The sequence below is a fragment of the Bufo gargarizans genome, chromosome 2, assembly GCF_014858855.1.
Source record: "Bufo gargarizans isolate SCDJY-AF-19 chromosome 2, ASM1485885v1, whole genome shotgun sequence".
In the NCBI taxonomy this organism is placed as follows: domain Eukaryota; kingdom Metazoa; phylum Chordata; class Amphibia; order Anura; family Bufonidae; genus Bufo; species Bufo gargarizans.
This window is the reverse complement of record NC_058081.1, coordinates 693,698,020-693,712,967: the sequence shown is the minus strand read 5'-3', so window position 1 is coordinate 693,712,967 and position 14,948 is coordinate 693,698,020. Positions and strand designations below refer to the sequence as shown.

The window sequence follows — 14,948 nt, the reverse complement described above, 5'->3', positions numbered from 1 at the left end:
ACTCATTCATGGCGAAGGTTCCTTCTTTACTATGAAACATAGTCTACGGCAACCTCTGGCACTACAACTCCCAGAATCCTCCTTTCACTTCTATGGGAGTTACAAGAACAGCCGAGTAACTCTGCATGCTGGGAGTTGTAGTTTCAAAACTGATGGCATGCCAGAGGTTGCTGATCTCTGGTCTAGAGCAATAGAGAAGCAAAGGAAGGGCAGCACACCACGTTCTTGTATCCTGTACAGTCTGGTAAAAAAAAAAGTATACTTATTTTTTACAATGTTAAAAAAACATATACATTTTTTTTTTTTTTTTTACAATGGAACTCTATGGGGAATTGATGCCACTGTATGGCATCAGTCTGAGGAATCCGTTTAACGTATAAGTTTTTTGTATACGTTAAAAGCTTGGGAAAAACGTGATGTGAACCCAGCCTTACTCAGCACCTATAATAAAAAAATTTATTACATGCAATTACAAAAGTATTCAAGATCCAGTAGCTGTAGAATATTATTTGTGGGACAACCCCTGGCTAGGATAGGTAATCAGTATCAGATTGGCGAGGTCCAACACATGGCACCCCCGCCGATCAGCTGTCTGAGAGTAGCTCCGGTGCTGGGAGTTGGCACTGGAACTTCACAGCATATGGTGGATGGAGCTGGTAACTCCAGCATTGCATTGATAAGCGTATGTACATATCTTTAATCTGCACAGACAGTACTAACATATTCATAAAGGGGTTTTGTAGGATCCATCGAGCCCCCAAAACTCATCCTAAAGGGTTTTTTTTTCAGTTTGCATCCTTTAAAAAAATCATTTATGAACGTCACTGTAAATTTATAATACAGTATATTTCCTTTACTTTTATTGCTCCTATCTCCCATTCTGGGCTGTGGTCACATGACCCTGTCCATGCAGCTCTGTTTTATTTCCTGTGATGTTATGTCCATGGGTGGGGCAGTGATAGAGGAGTGGGAGAAGCTATAAACTAGCTGGGTCTTGTGATAGGCAGTGATAGGGGAGTGACAAATAAGCAAATACACCCAATCCCAACTAAATAAACCAAAAGAAAGACTGAATATAAAAAAAAGAAAAAAAAAGAAAAAACTAACAATCAATCTGCAACAAAATTACAGTCCTGAATCAATGTTCACTAATTGTAAGTTCCAGCAAAGAAACCCCTAAAATCACAATTTTATTGATATTCATTAAAATAGGACCCATAAGTTACCTTTAATATACTCACAAATAATACTCAAAAAGTGGTTACTTATATTAATAAATATAATTAACAGCATCCAGGTGAGTGACAATGATAGCGGGGAACAATGTTCACTAATTGCGCTGCGGTCTTTGTTGTCAGGTGGGAATCTTCCACAATTAACTGAAAACCAAACAAAAAGAGAAAACCGCGCTGCTCAGAATCGGTGTAGGTTCACATTAGGAGTAAATAAGGAGCGTCTTTGCGATGTTATTCCTCAGTATCCTGCGGGGATTATCACAAAAGTCAATGCTCTGATCTCCTAGAGAACAGAAGAAATGGCCCCACATAGTGAATACCACCAACTGAGTTTAAATACAAGGATTTATTCTACTCACAAGATCCATAAAACAACAATCATATAAAATGCACACGTCCTCTCATCAACCGCCCGACCCGGGTTTCGCCTCTGCTTCGCCAGGGGCACCTGCGGACTCATCTAGATTGCTTCTTTTTGAAGGTAATGTTGGCGTTACCACAACCTCGATTCACATTATTATAACATAGCAAAATTCCCCATATCAGTTACAAAATTCCAATACAATCATATTCACATACATAAAAAACAAATACTGCATTTAAAAAACGCTTTTCTGACATAACTTTAAAATCCATAAAAATTCCCTCAGTCTCCTCCTCTTTTAGTCATGTGGTTGATTACACCCATTCATCTTCTGGTCCATTATTCTCTCCTACACCACAAAGATTTTACCTACACCCCCCCCCCCGCCATCCCAGCTCCACTTATCGTTCACCACACCAGCGTCAATATGGACCTTAGTTTTTATATTTCACTACACTTGTCCCCTTCTAATAGATATCCAAATATGTATAACCTACATAAAATATACATAACCCCATTTGATATCTATCTTGCAAGTGAGAAAATTTCACACCAACTTCCCCATATTGTTGCCAAAGGCTTATATTTACAGTCAGATTCACAATTCTTGAATGTGCTGCATATCAATGGCAAACCCATATTTTATTTATCTATTATACATTCCTTTATGTCAAATTCAACATTTAAACCATCAGAGTACAAAGTCCCCAGTTTATAGATCCATTCTACAGTGTACTTCTTTTCGATTTATTCTATTCAATGGATCGCCCCCTCTCCAGTTATTATGGACCTGTTCAAGTCCAATAAATCTCAAACCTTCTGGGTTATTATGTATTTTTTTAAAATGTGCAGAGACGCTGTGTGTATCTAATCCTTTTTTTATATTTCGGATATGTTCTTGAAGTCTGACTTTTAGTTTCCTAAGTTAATACTGATATAAGACCAACGTTGGCCCCCATGCCAAAACTACAATGAGTACATGCAAAACAAATCGCGGCAAAGTAGAGGGGGTCAACAAATCGAAAATGCAAAAGAGTATCAGCTACTACAACAAAACAAAGACCTACAAAAAGCAAAGCCCACAGGTACAGGTACAAAAAGTATCTGCTTTATTAAATAACATGAAAATATACATGAAGGCCGTTATATTTACAAGAAGAGTTACAGCACGAAAAACCACCATACCAGTGGTACACTAAGCTACAAGTAATAACAAAATGATCAATTCTTGTAAAAGTCTATATAATATGGCCGAGTCTCATATATTGCATACAATAGGTATCTCTTGTGTACCTGTGGTGTTCACTTTTTGTAGGTCTTTCTTTTAGTTAGTAGTCCGTCCCACATATTGGAGGCCACATGGACACCCCAGCACGTAGACAACACCTGTTCACACGAAAGTTCTCCCATTATTTTATGAGTGGTACCGTTTATTTTATTTTCTTTCAGATGATTCTTACATGGTAAGCATAAACCGCACCATGTGAAACGATGTTTATTAGTTTTACCAGATTGCGTGAAAATAAAAATTAAATCTTTCTTACCCAACCTTGGTTTTATAAATTCCTCTTCCCATGAACCCATAAATAGGTTGGCGAACCTATTGTGACATAAACAAAATTCTAAACATTCTAATATAAAAGTCATCTGTTCAATTGTCATTTCTTGATCTTTAGCATTCAGACCCTTGTCTTTGGGGATAACAGTACACAGAGATCTACAGTGACCAGTATCATATCTTCTGTATATTGACCCTTTATAAGTTTTAACACATCTCCTGTATCTTTAAGATAAGAAGGGGTTTTGCTCACATATTTTTGCAGTAAAAAAATCAACATATTCAGTTAGCCGGCTAGTCAGGGAATTGATCCCAGATACAATAGGCCAAGGGGGGGGAGGGATCCATGACATTTTTATGAACTTTGGGCAGATAGTAGATTACTGGCATAACTGGGTATTTAATCTGAATAAATTCAAACTCTTTTACATTCAAAATACCCATTTCCTTACCTTTCATCAATAATATATCCATTTGCAGGGTAGGATCCTTCCTCAATCTCTTCCACGTGGTCTCATCCTGCAGTAGTTTACACATGACTTCCTCGTATCTTGTTTTATCGAGGATCACAATATGTTCATTTTTCTCAAGCGATTTTAACGCCTTCCTTGTTAGATTGTAATGAACAGGTTGAGAATTTATTTTTCCTAGTTCTTTTAAAAGGCTCCTTTTAAAGGCTTCAATACACTCATTATTTTTGGGCTGGGGAAATGTGGGTGCATATTTTAACCCCTTCATTGAAACCTTATTTTGACTACCACTCAAAACATACGAACTGAGATTATAAATCCCCTTTAGTTCTCCTTTACCTTCTTGTTTCTGGGGCTGTTCCTTTCTTTTATCTCCCCCTCTACATCCTCTGTATCCTCCTATTTTCTGGGGGGTTCTTGTCTTTTCTACCTGTGACTTTATTTCGAATGTTTCTTCTCTTTGGATCCCCTTTATTCTCTGATGGGGAAAATGTTGTACCTCATCATCTTGAGACCTGTTGGCATTATTCATAGGTTCAAACAAATTCTCCTCCGCACGTGGGTAATGCTGATAATATTGAGGTTCATAATTACCATATCTATGATAACGCGGTCCTCTTGGCTGTTGATTATTTGGCGTATTATACATATGCGGTCTATATCTCCCTGCTGGATATATCCTTTGTTGATAAGTGGGATAACGGTAACTGGAGGGATTACGTGGTCTGGAATCATAACCATACCTTGGGGGTCTAGTTGTTTGTTGATAATGATCTCTAGGTTCATAGGATCTCTGTCCTTTGATGAATCTTTCTGTGAGTATGAAAATTCTCCTTGTTGGATCCCAATATCTCCTTTTTTGACTCCTCATCATGTGAACCCTTCTCTAGCATTCCTTTAGATTTCCATTTATATATCTTATTATGTCGATAATCTTCTGATATTTTAATATATTTCCTATGTTTTTTTGTTTTTACATCAATTTCTGTCTTTGCCACATTTTTTTTTAACATAATTTAGATAATTCCACATAGTCATCTACGGTAATTTATTAAACTGTTCTAGCTTCTCTTGAATCTCATCTATCGCTTTGTTAATACATTTCAATTTATCTTTTCTTCTATTAATAATAAAACGCATAACATTAAAGCCACACTGATTCATTAATTTCTCCCATTCTTCCAAATCATTAGCATCCACTGAACTCAGAGGTAATTGCCATATTAAGCCTTCCGGAATTTTTTCCTCAGTTAAATATCTCTCCAATGTGATCACATCTCAAGTGGTTTTCACCTCCTAAATCTTATGTTTTTCTAATTCTGAAAAAATACCCTTTAAATCATTCGGTTATTTACTTCCCTATTCTAATGTCAAAACTTCCTCCGTGTTACATTTAAAACTTGCTCTAAAATAAAAAATATCCATGGGAAACTTGATCAGGAATCCCACAAAAAACACCTTACAAATAAAATACAATGACAAATAAACAAATACACCCAATACAAACTAAATAAACAAAAAGAAAGACTGAATAATAATAATAATAATAATGATAATAATAAATAAAAAAAAGAACAAACTAACACGCAATCTGCAACAAAATTGCAGTCCCGAATCAATGTTCACTAATTGCGCTGCGGTCTTTGTTGTGAGGTGGGCACCTTCCACAATAAACCATTGATATGCAGCACATTCAAGAATTGTGAATCTGTGACTGTAAATATAACCCTTTGGCAACAATATGGGGAAGTTGGTGTGAAATTTTCTCACTTGCAAGATAGATATCATAATGTGGGTTTTTTACGCAATGAAAAAAGAAAATGTATATTGTATGTATGTTATACATATTTGGATATCTATTAGAAGGGGACAAGTGTAGTAAAATGTAAAAACTAAAGTCCATATTGATGCTGGTGTGGTGAACGATAAGTGGAGCTGAGATGACGGTGGGGGGGGGGTGTAGGTAAAATCTTTGTGGTGTAGGAGAGAATAATGGAGTAGAAGATGAATGGGTGTAATCAACCATATGACGAAAAGAGGAGGAGACAGAGGGAATTTTATGGATTTTAAAGATATGTCAGAAAAACAGTTTTTAAATGCAGTATTTGTTTTTTATGTATGTGAATATGATTGTATTGGAATTTTGTAACTGATATGGGGAATGGGGAATTTTGCTGTGTTATAATCACGTGAATCGAGGTTGTGGTAACGCCCACAATACCTTGAAAAATAAGCAATCTAGATGAGTCCACAGGTGCCCCTGACAAAGCGGAGGCGAAATCCGGGTCGGGCGGTTGATGAGACGACGTGCGCATTTTACAGTGGGATGCGAAAGTTTAGGCAACCTTGTTAATCGTCATGATTTTCCTGTATAAATCGTTGGTTGTTACGATAAAAAATGTCAGTTAAATATATCATATAGGAGACACACACAGTGATATTTGAGAAGTGAAATGAAGTTTATTGGATTTACAGAAAGTATGCTATAATTGTTTAAACAAAATTAGGCAGGTGCATACATTTGGGCACCACAAAAAAGAAATTAAATCAATATTTAGTAGATCCTCCTTTTGCAGAAATTACAGCCTCTAAACACTTCCTGTAGGTTCCAATGAGAGTCTGGATTCTGGTTGAAGGTATTTTGGACCATTCCTCTTTACAAAACATCTTTAGTTCATTCAGGTTTGATGGCTTCCGAGCTCTCTTTAAGTCACACCACAGATTTTCAATTATATTCAGGTCTGGGCACTGAGATGGCCATTCCAGAACGTTGTACTTGTTCCTCTGCATAAATGCCTTAGTGGATTTTGAGCAGTGTTTAGGGTCGTTGTCTTGTTGAAAGATCCAGCCCCGGCGCAGCTTCAGCTTTGTCACTGATTCCTGGACATTGGTCTCCAGAATCTGCTGATACTGCGTGGAATCCATGCGTCCCTCAACTTTGACAAGATTCCCAGTCCCTGCACTGGCCACACAGCCCCACAGCATGATGGAACCACCACCATATTTTACTGTAGGTAGCAGGTGGTTTTCTTGGAATGCTGTGTTCTTTTTCCTCCATGCATAACGTCCCTTGTTATGGCCAAATAACTCAATTTTAGTTTCATCAGTCCACAGCATCTTATTCCAAAATGAAGCTGGCTTGTCCAAATGTGCTTTAGCCCACCTCAAGCGGCACTTTTTGTGCTGTGGGCGGAGAAAAGGCTTCCTCTGCGTCACTCTCCCATACAGCATCTCCTTGTGTAAAGTGCGCCGAATGGTAGAACGATGCACAGTGACTCCATCTGCAGCAAGATGATGTTGTAGGTCTTTGGTGCCGGTCTGTGGGTTGCCTCTGACTGTTCTCACCATTCGTTGCTTCCGTCTAGCCGAGATTTTTCTTGGTCTGTCACTTCGAGCCTTAACTTGAACTGAGCCTGTGGTCTTCCATTTCCTCAATATGTTCCTAACTGTGGAAACAGACAGCTGAAATCTCTGAGACAGCTTTCTGTATCCTTCCCCTAAACCATGGTGGTGAACAATCTTTGTCTTCAGGTCATTTGAGAGTTGTTTTGAGACCCCCATGTTGCTACTCTTCAGAGAAAATTAAAAGAGGAGGGAAACTTACAATTGACCCCCTTAAATACTCTTTCTCATAATTGGACTCACCTGTGTATGTAGGTCAGGGGTCACTGAGCTTACCAAGCCAATTTGAGTTCCAATAATTAGTTCTAAAGGTTTTGGAATCAATAAAATGACATTAGTGGTGCCCAAATTTATGCATCTGCCTAATTTTGTTTAAACAATTATAGCACTTTCTGTAAATCCAATAAACTTCATTTCACTTCTCAAATATCACTGTGTGTGTCTCCTATATGATAGATTTAGCTGACATTTTTTTATCGTAACAACCAACGATTTATACAGGAAAATCCTGACGATTAACAAGGTTGCCCAAACTTTTGCATCCCACTGTATATGATTGTTGTTTTATGGATCTTGTGAGTAGAATAAATCCTTGTATTTAAACTCAGTTGGCGGTATTCACTATGTGGGGCCATTTCCTCTGTTCTCTAGGAGATCAGAGCATCGACTTTTGTGATAATCCACGCAGGATACTGAGGAATAACATCGCAAAGACACTCCTTATTTACTCCTAATGTGAACTTACACCTATTCTGAGCAGCGCGGTTTATTCTTTTTGTTTAGTGATAGGGGAGTGTCTATGTAACTGGGTGGGAGGAGCTATAAACTAGCTGGGTGTTGTTAGGGGCAGTTATAGAGGAGTGTCTATGTAACTGGGTGGGAGGAGCTATAAACTAGCTGGGTGTTGTTAGGGGCAGTTATAGGGGAGTGTCTATGTAACTGGGTGGGAGGAGCTATAAACTAGCTGGGTATTGTTAGGGGCAGTTATAGGGGAGTGTCTATGTAACTGGGTGGGAGGAGCTATAAACTAGCTGGGTATTGTTAGGGGCAGTGATAGGGGAGTGTCTATGTAACTAGCTGGGTGAGAGGAGCTATAAACTAGCTGGGTGTTAGGGGCAGTGATAGGGGAGTGTCTATGTAACTAGCTGGTGGGAGAAGCTATAAACTAGCTGGGTGTTAGGGGCAGTGATAGGGGTGTCTATGTAACTAGCTGGTGGGAGGAGCTATAAACTATCTGAGTGTTAGGGGCAGTGATAGGGGAGTGTCTATGTAACTGGCTGTGTGGGAGGAGCTATAAACTATCTGAGTGTTAGGGGCAGTGATAGGGGAGTGTCTATGTAACTAGCTGTGTGGGAGGAGCTATAAACTATCTGGGTGTTAGGGGCAGTGATAGGGGTGTCTATGTAACTAGCTGGTGGGAGGAGCTATAAACTATCTGAGTGTTAGGGGCAGTGATAGGGGAGTGTCTATGTAACTAGCTGGTGGGAGGAGCTATAAACTAGCTGGGTGTTAGGGGCAGTGATAGGGGAGTGTCTATGTAACTAGCTGGGTGAGAGGAGCTATAAACTAGCTGGGTGTTAGGGGCAGTGATAGGGGAGTGTCTATGTAACTAGCTGGTGGGAGAAGCTATAAACTAGCTGGGTGTTAGGGGCAGTGATAGGGGTGTCTATGTAACTAGCTGGTGGGAGGAGCTATAAACTATCTGAGTGTTAGGGGCAGTGATAGGGGAGTGTCTATGTAACTGGCTGTGTGGGAGGAGCTATAAACTATCTGAGTGTTAGGGGCAGTGATAGGGGAGTGTCTATGTAACTAGCTGTGTGGGAGGAGCTATAAACTATCTGGGTGTTAGGGGCAGTGATAGGGGTGTCTATGTAACTAGCTGGTGGGAGGAGCTATAAACTATCTGAGTGTTAGGGGCAGTGATAGGGGAGTGTCTATGTAACTAGCTGGTGGGAGGAGCTATAAACTATCTGGGTGTTAGAGGCAGTGATAGGGGAGAGTCTATGTAACTGGGTGGGAGGAGCTATAAACTAGCTGGGTATTGTTAGGGGCAGTGATAGGGGAGTGTCTATGTAACTGGGTAGGAGGAGCTATAAACTAGCTGGGGGTTGTTAGGGGCAGTGATAGGGGAGTGTCTATGTAACTAGCTGGTGAGAGGGGCTATAAACTAGCTGGGTGTTAGGGGCAGTGATAGGGGAGTGTCTATGTAACTGGTGGGAGGAGCTATAAACTAGCTGGGCGTTATTAGGGACGGGGCTGGAGCTGTGGCAGAGAAAGGAGCAGTGCATCATGGGTTTGGTTAGACACAGCAACAGGAAGTTCTACATACAGGATGGAAACAAACCAAGGGCGTAACTACCATAGCGGCAGACCATGCGACTGCTATGGGGCCCAGGGCAAGAGGGGGCCCAGTCTTAGTTGGGATCATCTCCTCTTCTACTGGAGGTGAAAACTTGTTCACTCTCTAGAGTCTAAAAGAACAACTTTTAGCAAATAGTTCTGGCGCCATCTACGGCACCTCTCCAACATGGACTGTGTAAGTAAAGTTCTGTCCATAACCCAGGATGTGACATCAGCAGGAGCGTCATGTGAACATGTTCCTGAATGTCCAATCATCGCAACTTCGAAACGATAAGTACTGTATATTACAAATGTTCTTCTACAGTTGAGTTATGAGTAATTAACGAGGGCTTGCAAGGCCTGGAAAACCCCTTTAAAAGCCTTGACCCCCTAACCTGATGACATCACTGCTCTGCCTCCTGCCTTCAGGACGACAGGCTTTCACAGAGAAGATGACATGAGGTGTGTTCAGCTGCATCCTCGTGCTCTAAATTGTACATGTCACTGGTGTTCTCAATAAGGAGGCGCATGGACCTGAAGTAATACAGAATTTACTGCAAGTCACTTGCTTTTAGTGAGGGGAGGATTTACGTTCTGTATAATCTCAGCCTCATCTCTTAACTGCAGCAAAATTGTTAGGAGATTATTTCCATCTTGGGATCCTGCAGTGAAATGTGGAGGTCAAATATCTTAATTTCCTCTCCCTGCTGCATAAGACATGTAAGAAGAACATGTGTTCTGCAGCAGGGAGAGGAAATTAAGATATTTGACCTCCACATTTCACTCTTTACGGCCTGCAGTTCACAAATTGCAGATCTGCAAAACACGGATACCGGCCATACATGTTCTGTATTTTGTGGATCAGCACATCCCACCCTTTGTTAGAGATGGCTATTCTTAGGACAGGTTCTATTTATTTTTATTTTCTTTGGGGGGGGGCGAGAAACGGACATATGGATGCGGAGAGCACATGATGTGCTGTTCGCATATTTTGCGGCCACATTGAAATGAATAGGTCTGCATCCGATCTGCAAAAAATGTGGATCGGATGCAAAAAAAATAATTTCAAAGGTTTTTCCAGTGACAGATTTATAAGTGCAACGGACCCACTACAGGCCTAATGCAGCGTGCCAGGGCTCCCTAAGGATTATTTTGGTGTGAGCATACTAGTGAATGAGGTGCCGAGGATAGTAGTACTCACGGTTTCGTTGTCCCTTGGGGCCGGCAGTGCAGTGGGTGGGAAGACAGCACAAGATCTTCCGGGGCACTCTAGGTTGCAGGGAACACCAGCCAGATGTTGGTTGAGGTGCCCTTGATGGTGATGATGTTTAGGGTGCTTGTGGCTGGGTCCCTGGTTCGTGACGCCAGCACCGTTAGGTGCGAATGTTGAGAGTAGTTGTTAAGATGATATGGAATAAAAACACTAGAGTTTTAAATAAACTCCTTGTATTTTACTGAAGCTGATCCACAGGTTATGAATGTATGTAAAGGCATTTACATCAGAGCAGTTTTTACAATGAATCCCATTAGTTCTCAGAAGTTGCATGGGGAATAGTCCTTGATGACAATCAGTCTTCTCTCGCTTAATGCTCCAACGTGGAGGTTAATGCTGTTTTTATTGTACTGTATAATCCTATACTTCAGTTTCCTTTTATAGGAATACTATATTCAGACAAATGATCCTTTTGTCTTTAAGTATGGTGGGTAGCATGATAGCTTGAGATCTCTCCACCTAATGCAAAGGAGGCTGGAGTCATATACACGACAGTTACCTTCCTTTGTCAATATCTTCATTACCTCTCTGAGTTGTCTGGAGATACAGTGATCTTTTCCCTTCTATGGGCTGGTACCTAGAATTAACTATGGAGGTTTTGTAACCCTCCAAGATGGAAGCTGAGGTGCAGGTAGTCCTCAGGCATCACACACAGCCCTTCTTCTTCCTGCTTTCTGAACACACTTAGTGTAGGGCAGAGTTAGCCCTGGGAGGCTTGTTAGAACCTTCCACTCCCTACGCAACTTTATGGGAACATCTCTACAAGGACAGTTTACATGAAACACAATCACAACATTAAGCAGTGTGTTTCAGGACACTGCATCCCCCCCTTTTTTAACGTAAGTCGCCCTCGACGCACTTTTGCCACGATGATGCATCACCTGAAAAACACAAAAAGAGCATTCATGCATATACACCATACCATTAACCCATTCTTGTGGTTTCTCTATCTTTGACTGTAAGAGAATTGGGGTAGGCACATCTATATCAGGAACATCACAATACAAAATGAGTGACAGGGCCGTAGTTTCTCTTGTAACTGGGGTAACTGGGGCGCTGACCTGGTACAGTGAACAGTAAAGACCAGGATAGTCCATAAAGGTAAACAAAATGGAAACTTCTCAGGAGGCTCACAGGGCATGAGTCAGTTCCCTGGTATGAAGCATAATGGTTGTAGAATATCACGGAGGGCTCTAGTGCGTCAAAGTCCATCTTCGGGCACCTGACTTGAACATTGAAAAACAAGGGCAACAGAGTCCATTAGAGCAAGGCAAATAAAGCAATGAGTCTCTAACTCTGGCTCTTTAGCTCCAAATGATTCAAGCATGTAATCACAGTTGAACTGGAAGGGCTGGAAGTCTCCTCCTTGGAGTACCTTGTAGGTACTCCTTATAACGGGCAGGCGGCTGACCTTTAGTGGTCCAGTCGGATCTCCGAAGTAGCTGTGGCTCTATAGGCCTTGGTTCAAGGTCACTTGGTACTTCTTGAGCTTCTGAGGATCCTTCACAAGGTACTTCTTCCAGCTGAAGTGGGGCTGCATTAGTCTTGGCGGGAACAAGAAAGTTAAGTCCCGGCAAGAAACCACTGTAGGGGATCTGATTCTAATAATAGTTTTGCAATAGACTGTGTTGGCTCCTCTGGATCAGGTGTCTTTTTAGACACTTGGTCTGTGGATGGAGTTTGTTCTTGGATTGGAGCTTCTTCCTTCAAACACAGCTTGAGAAGGTTGCGATGCACTATTTGTGGTGCTCTGTTCTCCTTGGTGATTTCGTAGATATCAGTTTTAGGATTGGGAATAGCTGTGATGACGTAGGGTTCTCTTTCCCATTTATTATCCAGTTTACTGGTGCAATGATTATTTTTCAGCCACACATGGTTACCAATTTTTAAAGGTTCTGCTTTTCCAGACTGATCATAGTCTTTCTGTTGCTTTTGGCGTACATTCGCCATGCGAATCTGAACAATCTCTTGGGCATCAGCTAGGCGTTTTTGATGTTCACTGACCCAATCAGTTTGTGGTAGAGGATTGATGGAATCTGGAACTTGTACATCCAAGGTGAGATCTAAAGGTAATTTTCCTTGACGGCCAAACATAAGGTAATATGGAGTGTATCCCGTAGAACAATGGATGGTGTTGTTTTAAATATACATCAATTGAGGTAGTAGAGTTGGCAATCAGTTCTTTTAGCAGGTGGTTCAGCTCTCAACATCTCAATCAAGGTTTGGTTAATTTTCTCGCAAAGTCCGTTACCTTGAGGATGGTACGCTGTTGTTCTCATCTTTTGACAATTGTGAGGTGAACATAGTTCATGGAAGAGTTGGAATTCAAAAGCAGATCCTTCATCTGTGAGAATCTTTTCAGGGCATCCATAGGGCAACAGGAAATTCTTACAGAAAATGTTTGCGGTTGTTTTAGCTGTCAAGTCTTTAACAGATACAGCTACTACAAATTTGGTGTAGTGATCAATTATTGTCATGACGTAGGTATATCCTGAGCGACTTGGTTCTAGATTTACATGATCAATGGCCACTATTTCTAGAGGTGTTTTACTTACGATGGGATGTAATGGTGCTCTTTGGTCATGTCTTTCACTTCTTCCAATGGCACAAGTAGAAAATTCTCTACACCATTTCTCAATATCTTCTCTCATTCCAACGCAATAAAATCTTAGGTTGATGGTAGCTTCTGATTTTTGTACACCAAAGTGTCCTGACCTGTCGTGGTACATTTCAAGGACAATTCTGGCATCTCGGCGCGGCACTATAATTTGATACAGCCGATCATTGGTGATGGGATCTAGGGTTCTTCTCATTATTAGTCCCTTTTGCATGAAGAGTTGCTTTCTGTGTCTCTATAGTAGCTTGAGCAGCTCTAGATCTGCATTCTTTCTGTGGATTTTTTTCTGGTGTTCTTCCACTAGTAAAGAAGTCTGCTAGCTCACCTAATACCCTACTCTCTGCTTGCAATTTGATCCATCTTTGTTTCTCTACTTGGGGTTCTGGATTTCTCTGCTTTTGGAAGTTGAGGACTTCTTTACCTTGGCCTTTGATGGTGATAGCATCCTGTTGAGCAAAATGTTTATAGAAAGCCGGCATCTCTACTTCTTCCCAATTGTCTTCCTGTTCAGTAGGGTCTTCTGTGGTAGTAAGACGAGATAAGACGTCTGCATTTTTATTTGAATTGCCTGTTCTGTATTTGACCACGAAGTTGTAGTTGGCAAAACGTAAGGCCTATCTTTGTTCTAAGGCTCCTAATTTGGCTGTGTTAAGGTGCGCAAGTGGGTTGTTATCAGTATAGGCCACAAATGATGTTGCTGCGAGGTAGTCTTTACATTTTTCAGTGACAGCCCACACAAGTGCAACGAATTCCAGCTTGAAGGAATAGTAGTTCTGGTAATTTTTCTCAGCACCTCTAAGAGATCTGTTAGCATAAGCAATTACTCCCTCTTTACCTTCTTGCAGTTGAGACAGGACAGCTCCCAGGACTTTCTTACTGGCATCAGTGTAGAGATGGAATGGCTGTTGGAAATCTGGATAGCCTAAGACAGGTGGTTCGGTCAACTTTTTCTTCAGGAGTTGGAAAGCAATATCTCTGTCTTCATTCTACTCGATCGGTATCTGGGCTTTCTAATACTTCTTGGGATGTCCTTTTAGGAGTTCTTGTATCGGTTCAGCAATCTGGGCAAATCGAGGGATAAAACATCTGTAGTATCCTGCAAAACTAAGAAAACTTCTCACCTCTTTTAATGTGGTAGGAGAAGGCCAATTCCGGACTGTGGCTATCTTCTCTGGATCTGGCTTAACACCTTTAGAAATGACAATATGTCCCAGGTACTTGACTTCTGGTTTCAGTAGGTAGCACTTTGGTCGGTGCTTGATGAGGGCTTAAAAAACTTCTGCAAGATGTTTTAAGTGGTCTTCATAGGATTTAGAGTAGATGATTACATCATCTAGGTATAACAAGACAGTTTCAAAGTCCTTGTGGACTAAGCAACGTTCCATTAATCTTTGGAAACTTCCAGGTGCATTGCAAAGTCCAAACGGCATATAGTTAAATTCAAATAGGCCCATAGGGGTAGTAAATGCTGTTTTTTCACGATCTTCAGGAGCCATGGGTACCTGCCCGTATCCCCTGGTTAAATCCAGAGTAGAAAAGTAAGCTGAGGATCCTAATGCTGTCTAAGACTCCTCGATTCTTGGTAAAGGATAGGGATCCTTGTGGGTAATTTGATTAATCTTCCTGTAGTCCACACAAAACCGAATATTACCATCTTTCTTTCAGACAAGGACTAGAGGTGCAGCCCAT

The 14,948-nt window shown here is 40.9% G+C and overlaps 1 protein-coding gene across 1 annotated transcript in view; it reads left to right on the top strand.

Moving 5' to 3' along the window:
* The window catches only part of ABCG4 (ATP binding cassette subfamily G member 4), an 87,305-nt gene that overhangs the window by 56,951 nt on the left and 15,406 nt on the right, over positions 1 to 14,948 (top strand). The gene's annotated exons all lie outside the window — the stretch shown is intronic.